The sequence below is a fragment of the Epinephelus lanceolatus genome, chromosome 12 (genome assembly GCF_041903045.1).
Source record: "Epinephelus lanceolatus isolate andai-2023 chromosome 12, ASM4190304v1, whole genome shotgun sequence".
Classification (NCBI taxonomy): Eukaryota; Metazoa; Chordata; class Actinopteri; order Perciformes; family Serranidae; genus Epinephelus; species Epinephelus lanceolatus.
The window spans coordinates 44,389,833-44,408,326 of record NC_135745.1 but is presented as its reverse complement, the minus strand read 5'-3'; the positions used below and the strand labels follow the sequence as shown (position 1 = coordinate 44,408,326).

The 18,494-nt window shown below is 39.9% G+C and overlaps 1 long non-coding RNA gene across 2 annotated transcripts; it reads right to left on the bottom strand.

The window, feature by feature from the left end:
* Nucleotides 1–16,368: 16,368 nt before the first annotated feature.
* Nucleotides 16,369–17,913, bottom strand: LOC144465021 (uncharacterized). 2 transcript variants are annotated; one of them, XR_013492407.1, is made up of 3 exons: nucleotides 17,786–17,913; nucleotides 16,653–16,706; nucleotides 16,369–16,472 (listed from the first exon to the last, which is right to left on the bottom strand). It is a non-coding gene; the product is annotated as an uncharacterized LOC144465021 (long non-coding RNA). The 2 variants fall into 2 exon arrangements; XR_013492406.1 differs by lacking the exon at nucleotides 17,786–17,913 and adding an exon at nucleotides 17,510–17,615.
* Between the last annotated feature and the right edge of the window lie 581 nt (nucleotides 17,914–18,494).

The window sequence follows — 18,494 nt, the reverse complement described above, 5'->3', positions numbered from 1 at the left end:
CCACTTCCTCTCAGGAGGAAATCCAGGAAGAGGAAGGTTATTTAAGTGTGGGAGTGGCCTATTTGAATCCCTTTTGTTTGAGACCATGCTGCAAGGTGAGTGTGTTTGCTGATCCTGTGAGTTTATTTAGCTCCTTTAACTTTAGCTTATATTGTAGTTATGCTATGTTGCGTGTGAAATAGAGCATGGTGAATGTGCTAGGAAAGGTAGTATCAGCCCTGTTTCTACCTGGAGCTCGCATGTACGGAGCCTGGGTTTGGTTGAAGATGGCAGTGCTGTTTGGGCTGAGAAAGCCATGTGTAAGTAAGGTAAAGGAGGTTGTTGGGTTGGTGTGGGGAGCAGTGAGACCTGGCATTAGGGGAGTGTCTCTGGGACGCCAGAGATTACTGTCTAGCCTCCTGGAGGTGTCGTGGGACCAACTAGACGAAACACTGGTGAAAGGAGGTTCCCACCTGATGACCCCAAAGACATGTTAGTTATCACTGCTCACTGGTCTGTATAGTTAAGCCTTGCCATAATAGCTTATCATAGGGCTTAGGTTATTCACTGAGTGCTGATCCTTTCTCTAGAGCACAAACTTCTTGTGTTTATTTGAATGTGAACACTGTTTTTACACTGTTATGAGTAAAATGTTCACAATCTGAGCGATGGCCGTGCCCACAACCACACGAAAGGTTGAATGATTGACACACTAACCCACAGCGTTACGTCATGTTCAGTTACCTTCAGTTACCTTTAATCTGCAGTCACAAGATCATATTTCTCCTGTTTTAGCTTCTCTGCACTGGCTCCCTGTAAAATCCAGAATTGAATTTAAAATCCTACTGTTAACTTATAAAGCTCTAAATGGTCAAGCTCCGTCATATCTTAGAGAGCTCATAGTGCCATATTATCCCACCAGAACACTGCGCTCTGAGAACGCAGGGTTACTCGTGGTCCCTAAAGTCTCCAAAAGCAGATCAGGAGCCAGAGCCTTCAGCTATCAGGCTCCTCTCCTGTGGAATCATCTTCCTGTTACGGTCCGGGAGGCAGACACCGTCTCCACATTTAAGACTAGACTTAAGACTTTCCTCTTTGATAAAGCTTATAGTTAGGGCTGGCTCAGGCTTGCCCTGTACCAGCCCCTAGTTAGGCTGACTTAGGCCTAGTCTGCCGGAGGACCCCCCTATAATACACCGGGCTCCCTCTCTCTCTCTCTCTCTCTCTCCCTTGTATTCTATTACTGCATCTTGCTAACTCGGCCATTCTGGATGTCACTAACTCGGCTTCTTCTCCGGAGCCTTTGTGCTCCACTGTCTCTCAGATTAACTCATATCACAGCGGTGCCTGGACAGCGTGACGTGTGTGGTTGTGCTGCTGCCGTGGTCCTGCCAGATGCCTCCTGCTGCTGCTGCCATCATTAGTCATTAGTCATACTTCTACTGTTATTATACACATATGACTATTGTCACACATGTATACTGCCAGATATTAATACATACTTTCAACATATTGTACCACAGTAGCCAGAACTATAACTATAATATTATTACTTTCATTAATGTTGTTGTAAGCTACTGTCATTACCGTCTGTCCTGCATCTCTCTCTCTCTCTCTCTCTCTCTCTCTCTCTCTCTCTCTCTCTCTCTCTCTCTCTCTCTCTCTCTCATTGTGTCATACGGATTACTGTTAATTTATTATGCTGATCTGTTCTGTACGACATCTATTGCACGTCTGTCCGTCCTGGAAGAGGGATCCCTCCTCAGTTGCTCTTCCTGAGGTTTCTACCGTTTTTTTTCCCCATTAAAGGGTTTTTTTTGGGGGGAGTTTTTCCTGATCAGCTGTGAGGGTCATAAGGACAGAGGGATGTCGTATTCTGTAAAGCCCTGTGAGGCAAATTGTGATTTGTGATATTGGGCTTTATAAATAAAATTGATTGATTGATTGATTGAGATTAGACAGATTTGATTGTTTTAAGCATCACTTTAGTATTTTTAAAGGGTGCAGAATACTGCCTGTTGGGTTTACAGATCATTCCATGGTGTCTTGTAATGTCTTCATTGCAAATGTAAAACACAAGTCTGCATATTGGCACTTTAACACTGCTTTGTTATTAGATGTACATTTTAGAGAAAACTTTACTTTTTTCTGGAAAGTTTTTAAAACTAGAAAAGAAGATTTTACATCATTGAAGCAGTGGTGGGATTGTGGGAAGGTGGAGATCAAGCAGCTATGTCAACAGTACACTCTCAATGTCTCTCGGAACATAACCAAATCTATGAGGGATCTGGAGATAGAAATAGTGGAACTGCAGAGTTCTGCAGAGTCCACAGGAAATCGAGGCTGCTTTGAAGACTTCAAATCCAAAAAAGCCGTACTGGCAGACCTGCTGGGCTCTAAAGCACAGGGGGCGCTGATCCGGTCTCACTTTCAGAGCGCTGCTCAGATGGACTCACCGTCAAAGTTTTTTTTCAGCCTGGAGAAGAAGAACGGTCAGAGCAGGTTTATCCACGCACTGCGCTCGACTTCAGGACAGATGCTGACTGAAGCCGGTGGGATCCGGCAGAGAGCTGTGGACTTTTACTCCCATCTGTATGACAGTGAGTACACAGAGGATGAGGGGGCTTTTAACTCCTTCTGCAGTGGGCTGCCCAGAGTCCCAGAGGAGACCAACAAGGAGCTGGAGGGTCCTCTGACTGAAGAGGAAGTGTACGCGGCGCTGCAGAGCATGCAGGGAGGGAAGGCCCCTGGGATCGATGGGCTTCCACCAGAGTTTTTTAAAGCTTTTTGGAATGAGCTGAGTGAAGATATTCTAGAAGTCTTCACTGAGAGTTTTAATGACTCATTTCTGCCACAGAGTTGTAGGAGAGCAGTGCTGACTCTCTTACCAAAAAAAGGTGACCTGCAAGATATAAAGAACTGGCGGCCAGCCTCTCTGCTCTGCACAGATTATAAACTGTTATCGAAAGTCCTGGCTAATAGACTGAAGAAGGTGATGGACCAAGTCATCCACCGGACCCAAACCTACTGGGTGCCCGGCAGGTCCATTGTTGACAATGTGTCACTGATTAGAGATTTTTTGGAAGTCTCTGGTTCTTTGGGTTTTGATGCTGGTCTGGTTTCTTTGGACCAAGAAAAGGCATTTGACCGGGTTGAGCACCGTTACCTTCGGAAAGTGTTACAAAGGTTCGGCCTCAGCCCTGGACTTATTGCCAAGATTAAGGTTCTGTACGAAGACATTGAGAGTGTACTGAAAATCAATGGTGGTTTGTGTAAACCTTTTAAAGTGACCAGGGGTATCAGACAGGGCTGCTCGATGTCTGGTATGCTCTACGCACTTTCTATTGAACCCATGTTGCACAATATTCGTTCTTTTATTGATGGTCTGGTTTTATCTGATCCTAATATACATTTTAATTTATCTGCATATGCAGATGATATTATTGTCATTGTAAAGAATCAGGAAGATGTGAAGGTTTTAGGAGACATTGTTGAAAACTTTGGTAAAATATCAGCTGCCAAAGTAAACTGGGCAAAGAGCGAGGCCTTAGCAGTTGGGAGTTGGTCTGCGGGGTTCCCTCAGCTGTCAGGAGGGTTAAGCTGGAGGAGGGGAGGCCTAAAGTACCTGGGAGTCCATTTAGAAGATGAACAGAACATAAAGAAAAACTGGGAGGGAGTGATGGAGAAGGTGGAGGGGAGGTTGGCCAAGTGGAAGTGGCTGTTACCTCACATGTCTTACAGAGGAAGAGTCCTGATTATCAATAATTTGGTAGCATCAACTCTCTGGCATAGGTTAAAGTGTATGGAACCCCCTTCTGGTCTACTAAAAAAAGTACAGTCTATGGTGGTCAACTTTCTTTGGGATAACTTGCACTGGGTTTCCTCGAGTGTACTTTACCTGCCAAAGGAAGGGGGGGGGGGGGGCAGGGGTTAGTGCACCTGGAGAGCAGAGCAGCAGCCTTCAGAATACAAGTTATTCAAAGGTACCTTACAGGAAATGACGACGTGGTCTGGAAACCATTGATGAGCACCATTTTAAGGAGAATAGCAGGTTTGGGTCTGGATGTGTCTCTGTTTTTAATGGACTGTGATTTTATTCGTTTGTGCGACTTGCCTCCTTTTTATCAGGGACTGTTTAGAGCCTGGACTCTTTTTAAATGGAAAAGACTGGAACCTGCAGCTTCACTGTTTTGGCTCCTGGAAGAGCCTCTGATCCACAGGGCCCGGCTGGATGTTCAAGAAGCTAGCAGACCTGCTCTCACACAACGCTTATGTTCAACAGGGTCAGTGAAGCTGAAACGCATAGTGGATACTGCAGGTCCAGGACTTCACAACACAGAGGCAGTGGCATCTCTACTGGGTCTCAGGTCAAGTCGGCACATTAGAGACATTTTAAACGCATGGATTAAAAGACTGACCAGCGAGGAAATGGATATGCTCCAGGACTATTTTATTGGAACAGAGACTCCTGATGGAGGAGATCCGTTCCCTGAACTGGGTCTTCAAATTGAAAAAACTGGATTGACGGAACCATTACTGGTCAGAACTACGGCTGCTTCTGTAAATTTGTCCATGTTGAATGGAAAAGTCTTGTATAAATACTGTGTCAGAGCTTTAAATAAGGAAAAGCTGAGTGGGAGGAAGGACACTGTGTGGAGAGAGAGACTAAAGGTGCAGGATGACTGGAAGCCAGTGTAGAGGGTGTTTTATAAACCGGCGCTAAACAAGAGGTCAGGTGACCTGCAGTGGAGAATTCTGCAGGGGGCGCTGGCTGTTAATAGTTTTGTTTCTAAGATAAATCCCAATGTTTCCATTAATTGTCCCTTCTGTAAGGAACCAGAAACTATTTTTCACTGTTTCCTCGACTGTAGAAGACTAGAAGTTCTGTTTGAAGCCCTGAAAACTGTGTTTTTAAATTGTAGTGAGAGTTGGTCTGAAACTGCTTTTATTTTTGGTGCTGGCTACAAGAAGGAAAATGCAAACAAGTGGCAGTTGTTGAATTTTGTCGTAGGACAGGCCAAACTGGCTATTTATAAAAGCAGGAAAAATCAAATAGAGAATGTTTTAGGTGAGGAAGTGTTATCAATGTTTGTGTCGTTGGTGAAAGCCAGAGTTAGAGTGGATTTTAGATTCTACTCTCTGATGAATAATGTTGATGAATTTTTGTCTCAATGGTGTTTCAACAAAGCTCTGTGTTCTGTTGTTGAGGGGGAGCTGAGATTTAACTCTGTGTTTCTATGAGATTTTTTTTCTTTAACATATTTATTTATTTCTGTCTAATCTGGTAATCATGTCATTTTGAGATTGTCTGTTATTTATTGGAAAATAAAGGTGTTTTTTAAAAAATCAAAATCTCTCTCTCTCTCTCTCTCTCTCTCTCTCTCTCTCTCTCTCAGTTGAGTTAACGACTACTTGTTTTAGCCTTATTTCTCAGTAGTTATATTTTGTTGACCTCTTTTGAGGGCCCTATAACTCTAATTCTGTTGTATCCAGTTATCTGCTCTGTGGAATTAATTTCTTGGGAAAATAAACCCACCTTTATGAACTTTCAACTTGAGCTTTATGTGCTTTGACTGCTTGATCCACAACATTCCCATAAACAGGGTAATCATATGTAATAATGTGTCATTATATTTACTGTCAAATTTAACTTCACATTGGAAAATCACATATTTTGAATCAGTTAACTTCATAAACTGGTTGGCATCATGGTTTTGATTTTGAAGTTCATAAAAGAGGTTTCTCTGTTGTTCTGTCAGGCTGTGATTTCTTGTGGTGTACCACAGGGTTCAATCCTAGGTCATCTAATTTTCTTTTGACATGTTGTCTTTAGATCAGATTATTTCTAAATTCAATATTGATTCCCATTGTTGTACTGACAATATGTGATTATATATTGCATTAAAATCCAGTAACTATGGCAGCTGGTTTATTACAGATGAAGAGCAGGTGTCCCAGACCTTTCTACAAGAGATTCTTAAACTTGCTCCGAACATTCTATAAACCGATGTTAGACTTACAGCTCATAGTCTGGGTAAAACATTTGAAGCTGAGCTTTTCTTTATTATTAGCTGATTTAAATGGTCTCCACTTTAGCAGCACAAAAGCGGACAGAGACCCAGTGTCCGTGTAAGTCAGAGAAGAGAAAATACAGATCTAAGAGGAGACGGAGAGACTCAGGGAGGAGCTAAGATGGTACTGAACTATAGAAGAGAGAGAAACTTGTATATTCAACAGAGTTCAATACACAAACCATCAACATTACCTTTATTCAACATGCTGTCACTGCAGTATTGTGTCTTTTCTCTGCTGTTTCTTTACATTCTAACAGGTATGTTACATTCTGCATTTCAAAAAGATCACTGTCAACGTTTCTGAATGTGATTCACTTATTATGACTTTTACAACATGTTATAACAGAGTTATCTCTTCCTTTAGGTGTCAGCTGTGAAGAACTCACTCCAGTCAAGAATGAAGAGTACAGTTTAGAAGGCAGCACTGTTACTCTGTCCTACAGATACTCCAAACAAGCAGCTGGGGATGATTATTTCTTCTGGTATCGACAATATCCAGGAAAACCACCAGAGTTCCTCATCTCACATTTAGGAACTGAAGCAATATTAAATCAACAAATTCCTGGACTAACAATTAAAGTGGATCAAAACCTAATCAATATGAACATCTCCTCTGCTGCAGTGACAGACTCTGCTGTGTACTACTGTGCTGTGAGGCCCACAGTGACAGCAAAGCCACAGTCTCTGTACAAAAACACAAGCTGACACACTGACAAGCTGCTGGAAGCCTTTTTTCCACACTGTTGGACTCAACTTTTTACCTCCACTAGAGGGCCACATTATCAAGTAGGCGCTGCACTACTTCTGCACTGTGTTCAACCATTCAGTCAATAAGAAGTGCTGCTGTGAAGAGAACAATTCTCACACTGAATGTTGAACATCAGCTAGTTTCTCCTGTTGATTTAAACCTTGTTGTAGAGATGGAACATTGGCTGTGGATTATTCTTGCTGCTCTTTTCTTTGGTAAGATACAAACAACTACATGTTTTGATTCTTTTCTAAAGATTTATACAAACTGGAGTTCAGAGCAGAAATCTCTCAACAGTTGAGCTGTTTCTGTCCACAGAGTAACACTGTACACTTGACATTTTCCACTGTCTTCTCCTCTCAGCCTCATCAACAATGTTAGTCTAATGGCTTCATTTTCTCTACTTTTTCCAGGACTAATAGCTGGAGACAAAATCTCTCCTATACAAGATGAAGTCAGTCAAAGAGAAGGACAATCTGTCACACTCACATGTCGATATGAGACAACGGCCAATTATGTTTACCTATACTGGTACAGACATCATTCTGACCTTCAGGCACCTCAGTTTATACTCTGGAAAGGAGCAAAAACGAACCCAGTTGAACATATTCGTGATGATAAAAAATATGGATCTGAAACATCATCAGACTCAACTGAACTGACCATAAAGAATCTAACCCTGGCAGACACAGCTCTCTACTACTGTGCTCTAGAAACACAGTGATACAAAGTGTAGAAGAGGCTGTAAGGAAACACCACAACTCTGTACAAAAACCTTCTGAACAAAGACAACACAATACTCCACAGCGTCCACTAGAGGGAGCCAAATACTACATAACTTTAAGAGAGAATCAAACAACAGATGAGAAAAGTTCTCAGGTTAGATCTGAGAGGCAGAGACCAAAGGTGTCATCTCTCTTCACTGCTGTTTTATTCTGTAAATATCAACTGGTTTGCTCAATCACCTGCTCTATAAGTCCAATACTAAAGAAACCTGGTGCAGATCTGAACAATTTGAACAATGTTCTACCAATTTCAAATTTACTGTTCCTCCTCAAAAACAGTTCAAATATCAGTTGCAGCTCAGGTCCTCACTCACCTTAGTCACAACAATGTGAACAATTTCAGTCTGGTTTTCGCTCCTGTCACAGTCCTGACACAGCTCTGGTAAAAATCACTAATGATTTCTTAATGGCAGCTGACTCTGGGCTTTTAAAGCCTTTGAAACCATCTCATTTATCATCCTTCTAGAGAGACTAGCTACCATTGCTATGATCAGCAATGCCCGCAACTGGTTTAAATCATATCTTTCTGGCCGCACTCACTCTGTTCAAATCAGAACTTTCAGATCCAGCTCTTTTCCAGTTACTAGTGGTGCTCCTCAGGGCTCTGCCTCAGGTCCCCATTTATTTATTATCTGCCTTCTACCTCTGGGCCATATCTTCAGAAAATCTGGTATTCATTTCCACTGTTATGTCGATGACACCCAGCTCTATCTATCCATTAGGTCTACTACCACTGCCATATGTGTGGTGTGTGTGTAAAGAGGGAAACGCCAAGAGGTGCATTTCAACTGCCAGTTCCCTTGTGTGGTTAAATATCAGACATTGAATCTCTCCTCCAGATTCCCCAGTCATCGTGAAGAAGCCATGCTCAGTATCCCTCTGTTCATTTGCTCCCTTTTCTTTAACCTCTCTGGCTGACCTGGGAATGAAGATGAAAAGCCTCAACTTGTCCTTTAGATATTCTCCCTGTAAAATTTTTAAACTAAATTTTTATCACAGTTTCACCCTATATTTTACAAGACTGCCCTGGTTCAACCACTTTCAAAAAGACCGTCTCTCGAGTCCTCTGATCTTAATACTTTCAGGCCCATTTCTAAGATCTCATTTTTTGCAAAGGGTTTAGAAAGGATTGTAACAGATCAACTGCTAACTTCTTTTAATGAAAATAATATCTTTAAAAAAAAAAATAAGTCTGGTTTTTAGAAGAAAAAAAAACAGCACTTAAACTGCACTTTTTTTAAAAGGTTTTAAAAGACTTGTTACTATCAACCGATGCTGGCCATAAATCACTTGTTGTCCTCTTTGCCACTGTAAAAAGATCACACTTTGAATTAAGTGCCTCCACAGATTGGTTGTGATGATAATGTGGTGTTATGAGATATTGTTGAGATGTTTGTTTGTTTATTAGGATCCCCATTTGCTGCAGCAAAGCTGCAGCTATACTTCCTGGGGTCCGACATATAAAATACAGTACATTACAACAGACAAATTAAAAACAAACATAAAGAGGTAGCATAATAGAGAAAAGAAGTAAAAAGAAGAAAAGAAAAATAAAAAGAAATGAAACTAAGCAAAATTATACGACAAAATATACTTTAGATTACTGCTAAATAAGACCAATGCTACTTTTGACACTCGTATTGAGATTATAGTCATCCCGGTGACTGTTTAGATACATTCAATACTGTAGCCTACATATTCCTACATCCTGCACCAAGCAACAAAGATTCCTGGTGACTGTTTAGATACATTCAATACAATACATATTCATACATTCCACAACTAGCATCAAACAAAAGTTCATACAAAGTATAGTTTTCTTAATTTATCCCAACGACCATCAATCTCAGCTGGTAAATGGCTCTAGATTCTCACTCCATTCGCTGTATTTTATAATTTCTATTCTATATCTATTCTTAGTTTATATTTAATGTTTTTAGATATATTTAATAATTAATATCCATTATTTTATAATTGTTATTCTATATATTTCAGTATTCGATATTTATTACTTAACAGTTGTATGAGGAATAATTCTTCATGATTCAGTTTGAAAGCAAATCCTCTTAAATATAAAAAAACATTGAAGTCTCACTCTCCATGTCAGTTATTTCTGTCAGTGACTTATTCATGAATACCTAAATCTCCAACCATTTCAAAAATACAACTAACATATTTGAGTGGTATATTCCATATTTCAAAAACATGATCATCATATGACATAGAGTGTCACAATATTTAACTCCATTATTGACTAATCACACAGATGAATCAAATATCTCCATAAACTGGTTGTCATCACTGACTCAGGTTTTGATTTTGTTCTGATCTTTATAAAAGAAGTTTCTCTGTTGTTCTGTCAGACTGTGATTTCTTGTGGTGTACCACAGGGTTCAATCCTAGGTCCTCAGGGATGAACATTACAAAAACAGCAGAATCTCTGAAATCAGACACAAGGTTCTTTACTGAACTGACTGAAGAAAAACATTGTGTGGACCTGCAGATCTCCTCTGCTGCAGTGACAGACTCTGCTGTGTACTACTGTGCTGTGAGGCCCACAGTGACAGCAAAGCCACAGTCTCTGTAAATAAACCTGACAGCTCCTCTCTCAACATTTACTCACTGCAGCTTCTTCTTTTATTCAACAACAGTGCCATCGAGTGGATACTGACATCATGAATAATTGAATAAATACAATATTTCATTGTTCAACATCAATTATTTCTGCTGCCATCTTGATTAAAAAGATGTAATGCAGTTCAGTGTTTGTGTGATTCTTAACTCTCTTTAGACAGAAGCTCTTGAGAAGGAAGTCCTTTTTCTCTACAGTTTGTGTTTCTATCATTGTTGATAAGATGGAGTTAACAGACATCCTGTTATCATCTCCAATACAATCACTGAGAGTCAGGACAATGATGTCATCATGCTAAATGTCATGTCAATGTTGAGAGTTCCTCAGCAGATGATGAAGATGAAGGACCAATGATGTGAAGGCCAAGATCCATCAGAGTATCAATGTTCTTCCTCTGTCTCCTCCCCTCTCACTGCAGACATGAAACACTGGCTGAGAAACATCCTGATTCTGACTCTCTGTCTAGGTAACTCTTTAAACCTACTGATTGTTCTCCTTTAATCAATCATCTTTATTGATTCATCTCTTCCTCTGCATGTTCTCTTCTTCCCCAGAGTGTAAAGGAGAAGACAGAGTGATCCAGCCAACAGGAGATGTCATCGCTACTGAAGGACACACAGTTACACTTGGCTGTACATTTGAGACCAGTAACCCAGGTCCATATTTATACTGGTACAAACAAGAAGCTAAAGATCACCCAAAGTACATGCTGAAGCGTTACTCAAACACAAAAGATAATGCTCCAGAGTTCCAGAAAGACAGATTTGATGCAACACTCAACAAGACATCAGTTCCTCTGAAGATCCAGAAGCTTCAGCTGTCTGACTCTGCTGTGTACTACTGTGCTCTGCAGCCCACAGTGACAGGAAACACCAAAACTCTGTACAAAAACATTATGAGCAAAGACAACACAATACTCCACAACATCCACTAGAGGGAGTCACACACTGTTAGACTTTAACAGGAGGTCCAAATAAAGTCTACAGTCCTTGTATTTACAACAAAGACATGGAAGACAGAAGACTGAATCTACTGTATCAAATATGTGTTTGTGTCTTTTATGTTGTTGAAGTTGTGTATATTAATGAGCAAATCACTTTGGACCAGAGGACAAATTATGATTTAGACAAAGATCACTAATTGATTGACACATAACATGTTTCTCTGTATGCTGACTGTGTTCCTCACTGATTTTTCAAATCAATAAACACATTATCGTTGGTCTTAAAATAACGTCCAGCCGATACAATGATTCACTAATGTAAAGAAGTACATCTACCAACAGACACAGTGTTTGTGATTGGAGTCTCTCAGGCTAGTTCACATTACACAATTTTCACCCTGATTTTGCGTCGCGGAGACGATCGTAATCTTTTGAGTGTTCATACCTGCTGACGTGTGTTTCTGTCAGCGGGAGTCTCGCCAACTGCGTTTTGACCTGTGCGTGCACACCACAAGGTTTGTCCACCTAGCCCTCGCCGACAGAGCCCCAGATAATGCGGTGACATCACCAAACTATGTTTTTAACTTGGAGACGACACATCGTAAAGGCGTGGATATTCTTCCCAGTGTTGAATCAGATCAGCCTCCAGGGCCTGGGTCCAAACACAACACGCTCTCCGTGATCCTGTGGACGTCGCCATTGTTGTTGTTGCTTGACGGCTGGCTTGTCAGTGTTGCCAGATCGTGGGATGGAAACAAGCCCAAAAGAAGCAACTATCATGCATTTAAATAACTTATTAGACGGATATATGTAGAGGAAGGTGATGTTTAGAGAGCAAACCCAAATAAGCAACTCCTCTTTAAAAACAAACCCAAAGTCTCAGCTAATAAGCGGACCTGGCAACCCTGCGGTTTGTCCTCACATTTCTTCCGTCCTCCTGCATGCTGACGTGGGACGTATCCCGCCTCTCATTGGCTGACGCTCTTTGTCAGTCATGTCACACTTCTCCAGTTTTCTAGCATGCCAGATATCCAGTCCCAGTCACAGACCAGGGGGCGACTTGCTCGTAGGCTTGTTCACACTTGAGGACTAGTCGTGGCAGACTATCTGCTGACTCACTTCCGACCCAAGGTGGCTCTCAAGATCCTCTGTGACGTCAAAATCGTGGTGAAAATCGTGTAATGTGAACTAGGCTTTAGGCTGTGATTTTGTTGTGGTGTACCACAGGATTCAATCCTAGGTCCTCTCATTTTTATTACATGATGCCGTAAGAGGAAATTACTTTAAAACACATCTGTTTCAGTTGCTTTGTTGACAATATGTGCTTATTTATATCACTGAAATCCTGTAAATATGGCTGCTGTTGGATCATGTGTTGCTGTTAAAGACCTTCCTACAGTTGAGACAGTCTAGAACTGAGATCCTTTCACTGCCTAAATAAAGTAATTCTGTAAACCAGGTGGAACTAAATCTTGTTAGGATCTCTTCACGTTGAGTCTACTGCTCAGAGTCTACATATACTGTCTGACACTGATTTTCTTTAAGAATCAGCTTAAGTTGTACAATGATTAAATGATAATGTTTCCACATTAGAAGCTCATTGTTCTGTTTTTAAATCCTGAAAGGTGATCCATCCTTTAAATAATCGCAGCTGCTTTTAAGTAACTCCCGTTATAAAGACCAGAAAAATGAAAGGGGTACAAAATGCTGCTCCCAGTCTGTTATCCAGGAGGAAGTGTAAGTGAGGAGGTGATCTAAGAGGAGACAGAGAGACTCAGGGAGAAGCTAAGATGTTACTGAACTATAGAAGAGAGAGAAACTTGTATATTCAACAGAGTTCAAAGTGTTCACAGTGTAAAGTGTGAGGCTAACACAGCTAGCCATGCTACAACTGCTGCTTACTTAGCAGATGCAGGCAAACAAGAGAAGACCCTGAAATATTCAGAGCATTATCTCAAGTACAGCTCAATAAATGTAGCAGGAGCTCCCTGCTCTGTCTCTCTTTCAGATAGGAAGTTGTTGGCCTGACAAACATTGAAGACTCCTGTTGTAGAGGATCCTTAGAAGGAAGATCTATGCGGGTGGACGACATAACTCAAAACAGCAGCTCTGGGAGGAAATGCTGGCATCCTCCAATGAAATACAGGCAGAAACTATACATGGACCTACACGTTCAATATATAGAAAAGTTGTAAAAGTCATATTCAATAAGTGCTCATATATTAATGTGTAACTTGATCTGTCAACTTGTTTGTTTTTAATAAACTGCAGTTATATTTTGGAAAAATATTGTTTCATGCAACACACAATAGATTTCTGTTCTTTAATTGGAAACAGTCAGTTGTTGAGTTCAACCAGTGAATCTGCCTTTCATCTCACTTTTCAAATTAATACTACATAAATATCATAACGTTTGTGATGATACGTCGAGATTCTCTGTCGTGGTGAAAAAAAAAACAGAAAATGAAAAAAAGAAAGGTAAAACAAACAGAGAACGTGTTGTTGAATTCAACAGTAACTGACGAGTATGAGGTGTTATGAGATATTATTTATATGAGCAATATGTCATCATAATTGAGATAAATCCTCAATTATGAAATCTAATAGAGCTTAAATTCAACTCTGTATGTCAGTTATCTCTGTGAGTAACTCTTACATATGCATAACCTCCCAAATGTGAAACTATTTCAAAAATGCAAACATAATGAAGTAGTATATTCATTATCTCAAAAATATCATTACCATCTGTAATAATGTATCACTACATTTTCTGTTATATTCAACGCCACAACTGACAAATCAAAAACTCTGAATCATGTCTTCATAAACTGGTTGTTGTCACAGACTCAGGTTTTGATTAAACTTAATTTTGTCTTTAGAAAATAAGTTTCTCTGTTTTTCTGTCAGGTTGTGATTTCTTGTGGTGTTCCACAGGGTTCGATCTTAGGTCCTCTCATCTTATATTTACCTGATGTTGTTACATCAAGCTGACAATGTGTGATTACATATTCCATTAACATCCAGTAACTATGGCAGCTGGTTTATTACATGTGAAGTGCTGATGTTCCACACTTTTCTAAAATGACGTAATAAAGGAATCATGAAAAGAAAAAAACTAAATAACTGAACTTCCCACCTCCAGCTGGTACAAAATGCTGCTCCCAGTCTGTTAACCAGGAGGAAGTGTAAGTGAGAGAAGTGAAAATACAGATCTAAGAGGAGACGGAGAGACTCAGGGAGGAGCTAAGATGTTACTGAACTATAGAAGAGAGAGAAACTTGTATATTCAACAGAGTTCAATACACAAACCATCAACATTACCTTTATTCAACATGCTGTCACTGCAGTATTGTGTCTTTTCTCTGCTGTTTCTTTACATTCTAACAGGTATGTTACATTCTGCATTTCAAAAAGATCACTGTCAACGTTTCTGAATGTCATTCACTTATTATGACTTTTACAACATGTTATAACAGAGTTATCTCTTCCTTTAGGTGTCAGCTGTGAAGAACTCACTCCAGTCAAGAAAGAAGAGTACAGTTTACAAGGCAGCACTGTTACTCTGTCCTACAGATACTCCAAACAAGCAACTGGTGCTGATTATTTCAACTGGTATCGACAATATCAAGGAAAACCACCAGAGTTCCTCATCCTTCACGTTGGGACACAAAATGCAACAAACTCTGGACTGTCTGTTACAGTGAGTGAGGATAAAACCCAAATGAACCTGCAGATCTCCTCTGCTGCAGTGACAGACTCTGCTGTGTACTACTGTGCTGTGAGGCCCACAGTGACAGGAAACACCAAAACTCTGTACAAAAACATTATGAGCAAAGACAACACAATACTCCACAACATCCACTAGAGGGAGTCACACACTGTTAGACTTTAACATGATGTGATGATACAGTCTAGAATCACTTCACTCTCTGACAGGTTTGTGATGTAAAGCTTAAGAAATGGATCCACTGACAGCCTATTCACTCTAAATTACATCTCACCACAGTAACCATGACAACACTCAGTGGAATATTTGTTTCAAACTTCAGCACAAAATGTTTTAAAAAGACCTAAAATAAGAAGGATTATACCTTTCAGATATAATAAAGCACAATGTTCTCATGACTTTCTAAAGATGTAGATGTACATTTAATGTATCTGTTTTATCAGAATTGAGCTGAAGAAAACTGAACAACATCCAGTTTTTGATATCACACAGACAGTTCTGTAGAGAGCTCAGCATGCTGAGGTCAGTCGGTTTAACAGGGAGGAACAGCTGAGTGTCATCTGCGTAACAGTGGAAAGAGACACCATGTCGATGGATGACATCACCCAATAGGTGGTGGGCCGAAGCTGCGATTCCTTGTATTTAAACAATCCCTATCGGGGGAGGACCCAGATTTTTGTTGACAACTTCTTAAGTTTTCAATAAATCAAAAGAAAATTGTTGCCACTGGTACTTCTTGCACATTTTTGTAAATCGGTAACTATCACATTATCTTTTTACCGGCAAACAGAGCAGACAGCTACGTCCGGGGTCCGACATGCATGACGTGATTGTAGTTATCATCCAATGGGACGCTTGGAAAAAAGAAAAAAACCCTTGGAAAAATGGCGCTGCATGTAGAGCAACACATACATAGCCTATTAAGTCTCTTTTATCTCTTCAATACATAACGTGGTCTTTACACGTTACAGACTTTTTTTAAACCATCTGTGTAAGTTAGGTACCATGTATATTTTCTTTGTTAGCTTTATACAAAATAAACATATCTGATTTCACAAATTTGAGGTCTGTTATCTTGCTTGGGAACTTTACCTGTCATTTATCTGTCAAAATGATGAAACGTCATAAAAACGACCCTCCTCCCACCACTATATTAATCTTTGTTGCTATTTTTTTATTTGTTTGCTAACATTAGCATAAGAAATGGAGTGCTGTATGCATATAATTCAGAAAGATGGACCAATCACTCCTTTTACAGACACAGGATGGCAAAAATGTATTAAATCAGTGTTTGAGTGGAAACATTTAGGGACTGAAGAGAGTCTTATAGCTGAAGAGGCAGTGCAGAGATTTAACTTTAACAGCCAGGAACCTGCTGAATATGCTATACCAGCTAATGCTGGCTATCACAGGGGCTGCTACATCCATTTTACTAATATAACAAAAATAAAACGAGCCCAGAAGACAAGACAAAAGGAAGCTTTAATTCAAAAGGAAAATGGAACAGAACGTTGGTATCAAACATGCAGTGTGAAACTGTAAATGTGGATCTTGAACTTCAAATCTGAATCTTGAATGCTGAATCTGTGAACAAAGAAAAGAAATTAGGAGCTACAATGACATCCTCTCACATGATCAGGTTCTGACAACTCAAGTTTATTGTGCGTAATTCACTGTTCAGACATAAGCTTTGTAGTTACTTTACTCAAATGAGCAAAACCCTAGTCAAAATCTATTCGATAAATCAGATCACTGCATTCTCACCCACTTGATTCCATCACAGGAGGGAGTCATTTGCCCATCTAGCTGCAGTGAACACTGTTGAGATGAAGAAAAGTGCTAACTTAAATTAAGCCCCTCACTCATTCACATTACTTCTGAAGTCCAATAAAGTGCTCAGTAACATTCACAAACTACATTAATTAAAAACAGCAAGGGGAAAACACGCAGTTGGTATTTCCATTTAATCTCAGATAAGGTGACCAGATTTCTGAAATGAAAAGCAGGGACATTTCAAGTTCAGAGTACAGAAGTCATTACATATTATTATTATGAAATAAATATATATGTATTTTCATGTATTTTGACAACTTTCAAAGAATGCAATGGACCACCGTGTCATTGTGGTCTACGGGCGTAAATGTTTTCTTTTTTATTTTCTTGTCATTAAAAGGACATTTCTTTTCCTCCTGCTTCCTTTTACTCTTCTATCAGTAATCTTCCTCTCCTAAAACAGAGCCACATCATAATATATTGTAATATCACATGGTAATGTTCACAGTTCACTATAATACAGCCACACCAACAACAGTATATGTTACTGTCAGTGAAATAAGTCTTCAGTCCGCTCCAACTCTGACTTATTTCTTCTTTTGCCCTCATAAAATAGCTTCTGTCTTCTGTCTATGGAGCAAATGAGTAAAAATATGGACAGCGTCATTCTGCCAATGCAACCCTCCATTTTCTCCATAAAATATGACTCGGTTTTACTAAAATTGCTGTTTTGTGCGACATATTAACGTGCATAGTTTAGTTTTTTGAAGCCACGGGTCATGGTCAAAGTTACAGAGTGTTGCTTTAACAAGCACTACATATATGAATAAAGATGTGTCTTCACATACAATAATTGTGATGTCACGACCCAGTGATGTAGGGGAATAAGAATGGTGCACAGCCTCAAACCAAGGTGAAGCCTGAATCTGTGGATGTCTTCTGTTTGCCTTTTAGTGCTAGAAGTAGCAACAGAGACAGAGGATGGTGAGGAAACTCCAGCAAAGACACGGGCTCTAAGATCACAGACAAGTGACTTCCACACATTCCAAACATGAAAAATACAGATATGAAGCACACAGCCGGAAGAGAATAAAAGAAAAACCTTCTCGGTGTGAAACACTCACTGCAGGGAAGTTACTTCTTGCTGCTGAAGAAAGACAGGATGAGAGTCTGTTTCTACACATTCATGACAGGGACCTAGTGGCTAGTGAGGCACGATACCACTTCTCCTGTTTCAGAGACTACACACGGTGCCTGTCAAAAGAGAAAAGTGAGAACACAGAAAGTGTGTGTGATGACTCCTGCAGGAGGGGAAAAATGATGTAGCCTTCTATATAATGTATGTGTTATGTTTTGTTTCTTTGTTACAAACTCTCTAATGCTACATGTGATTTACAATTAGTTCAATCACTTTCCAAAAACCTTACTTTTTTTTCGTTTAGCTGTTAGCTCTCTTCTGCTGTTTCCATGGAGGTTAAGTGAGGAAACAATGATTAAATGACAACATTATTTACACATCATCATAGCGTGTTTGCTTGGTTTATGAGACTCAGTGATGTTGGTCAGCAGATACTCTAATAAACCTGCAACAATCCCGGTTATTTCTACCACAAGGACTTAAATCAAATGTATAAATAACCTTGTTCCTGAACCTCTTCACAGATATATTCAAAGACAGGACAGTAACAGAGTAACAAGAAGCACAGTGGAGGGAAACTGCAGAATTCAACACCGTAGAACCACTTTTGGACAGTCAGCACTCTCAATTAAAGGTTGTAAACTCTGGAACACATTACCAACTGAAATAAAATCAATAACTAATCTGAAAACCTT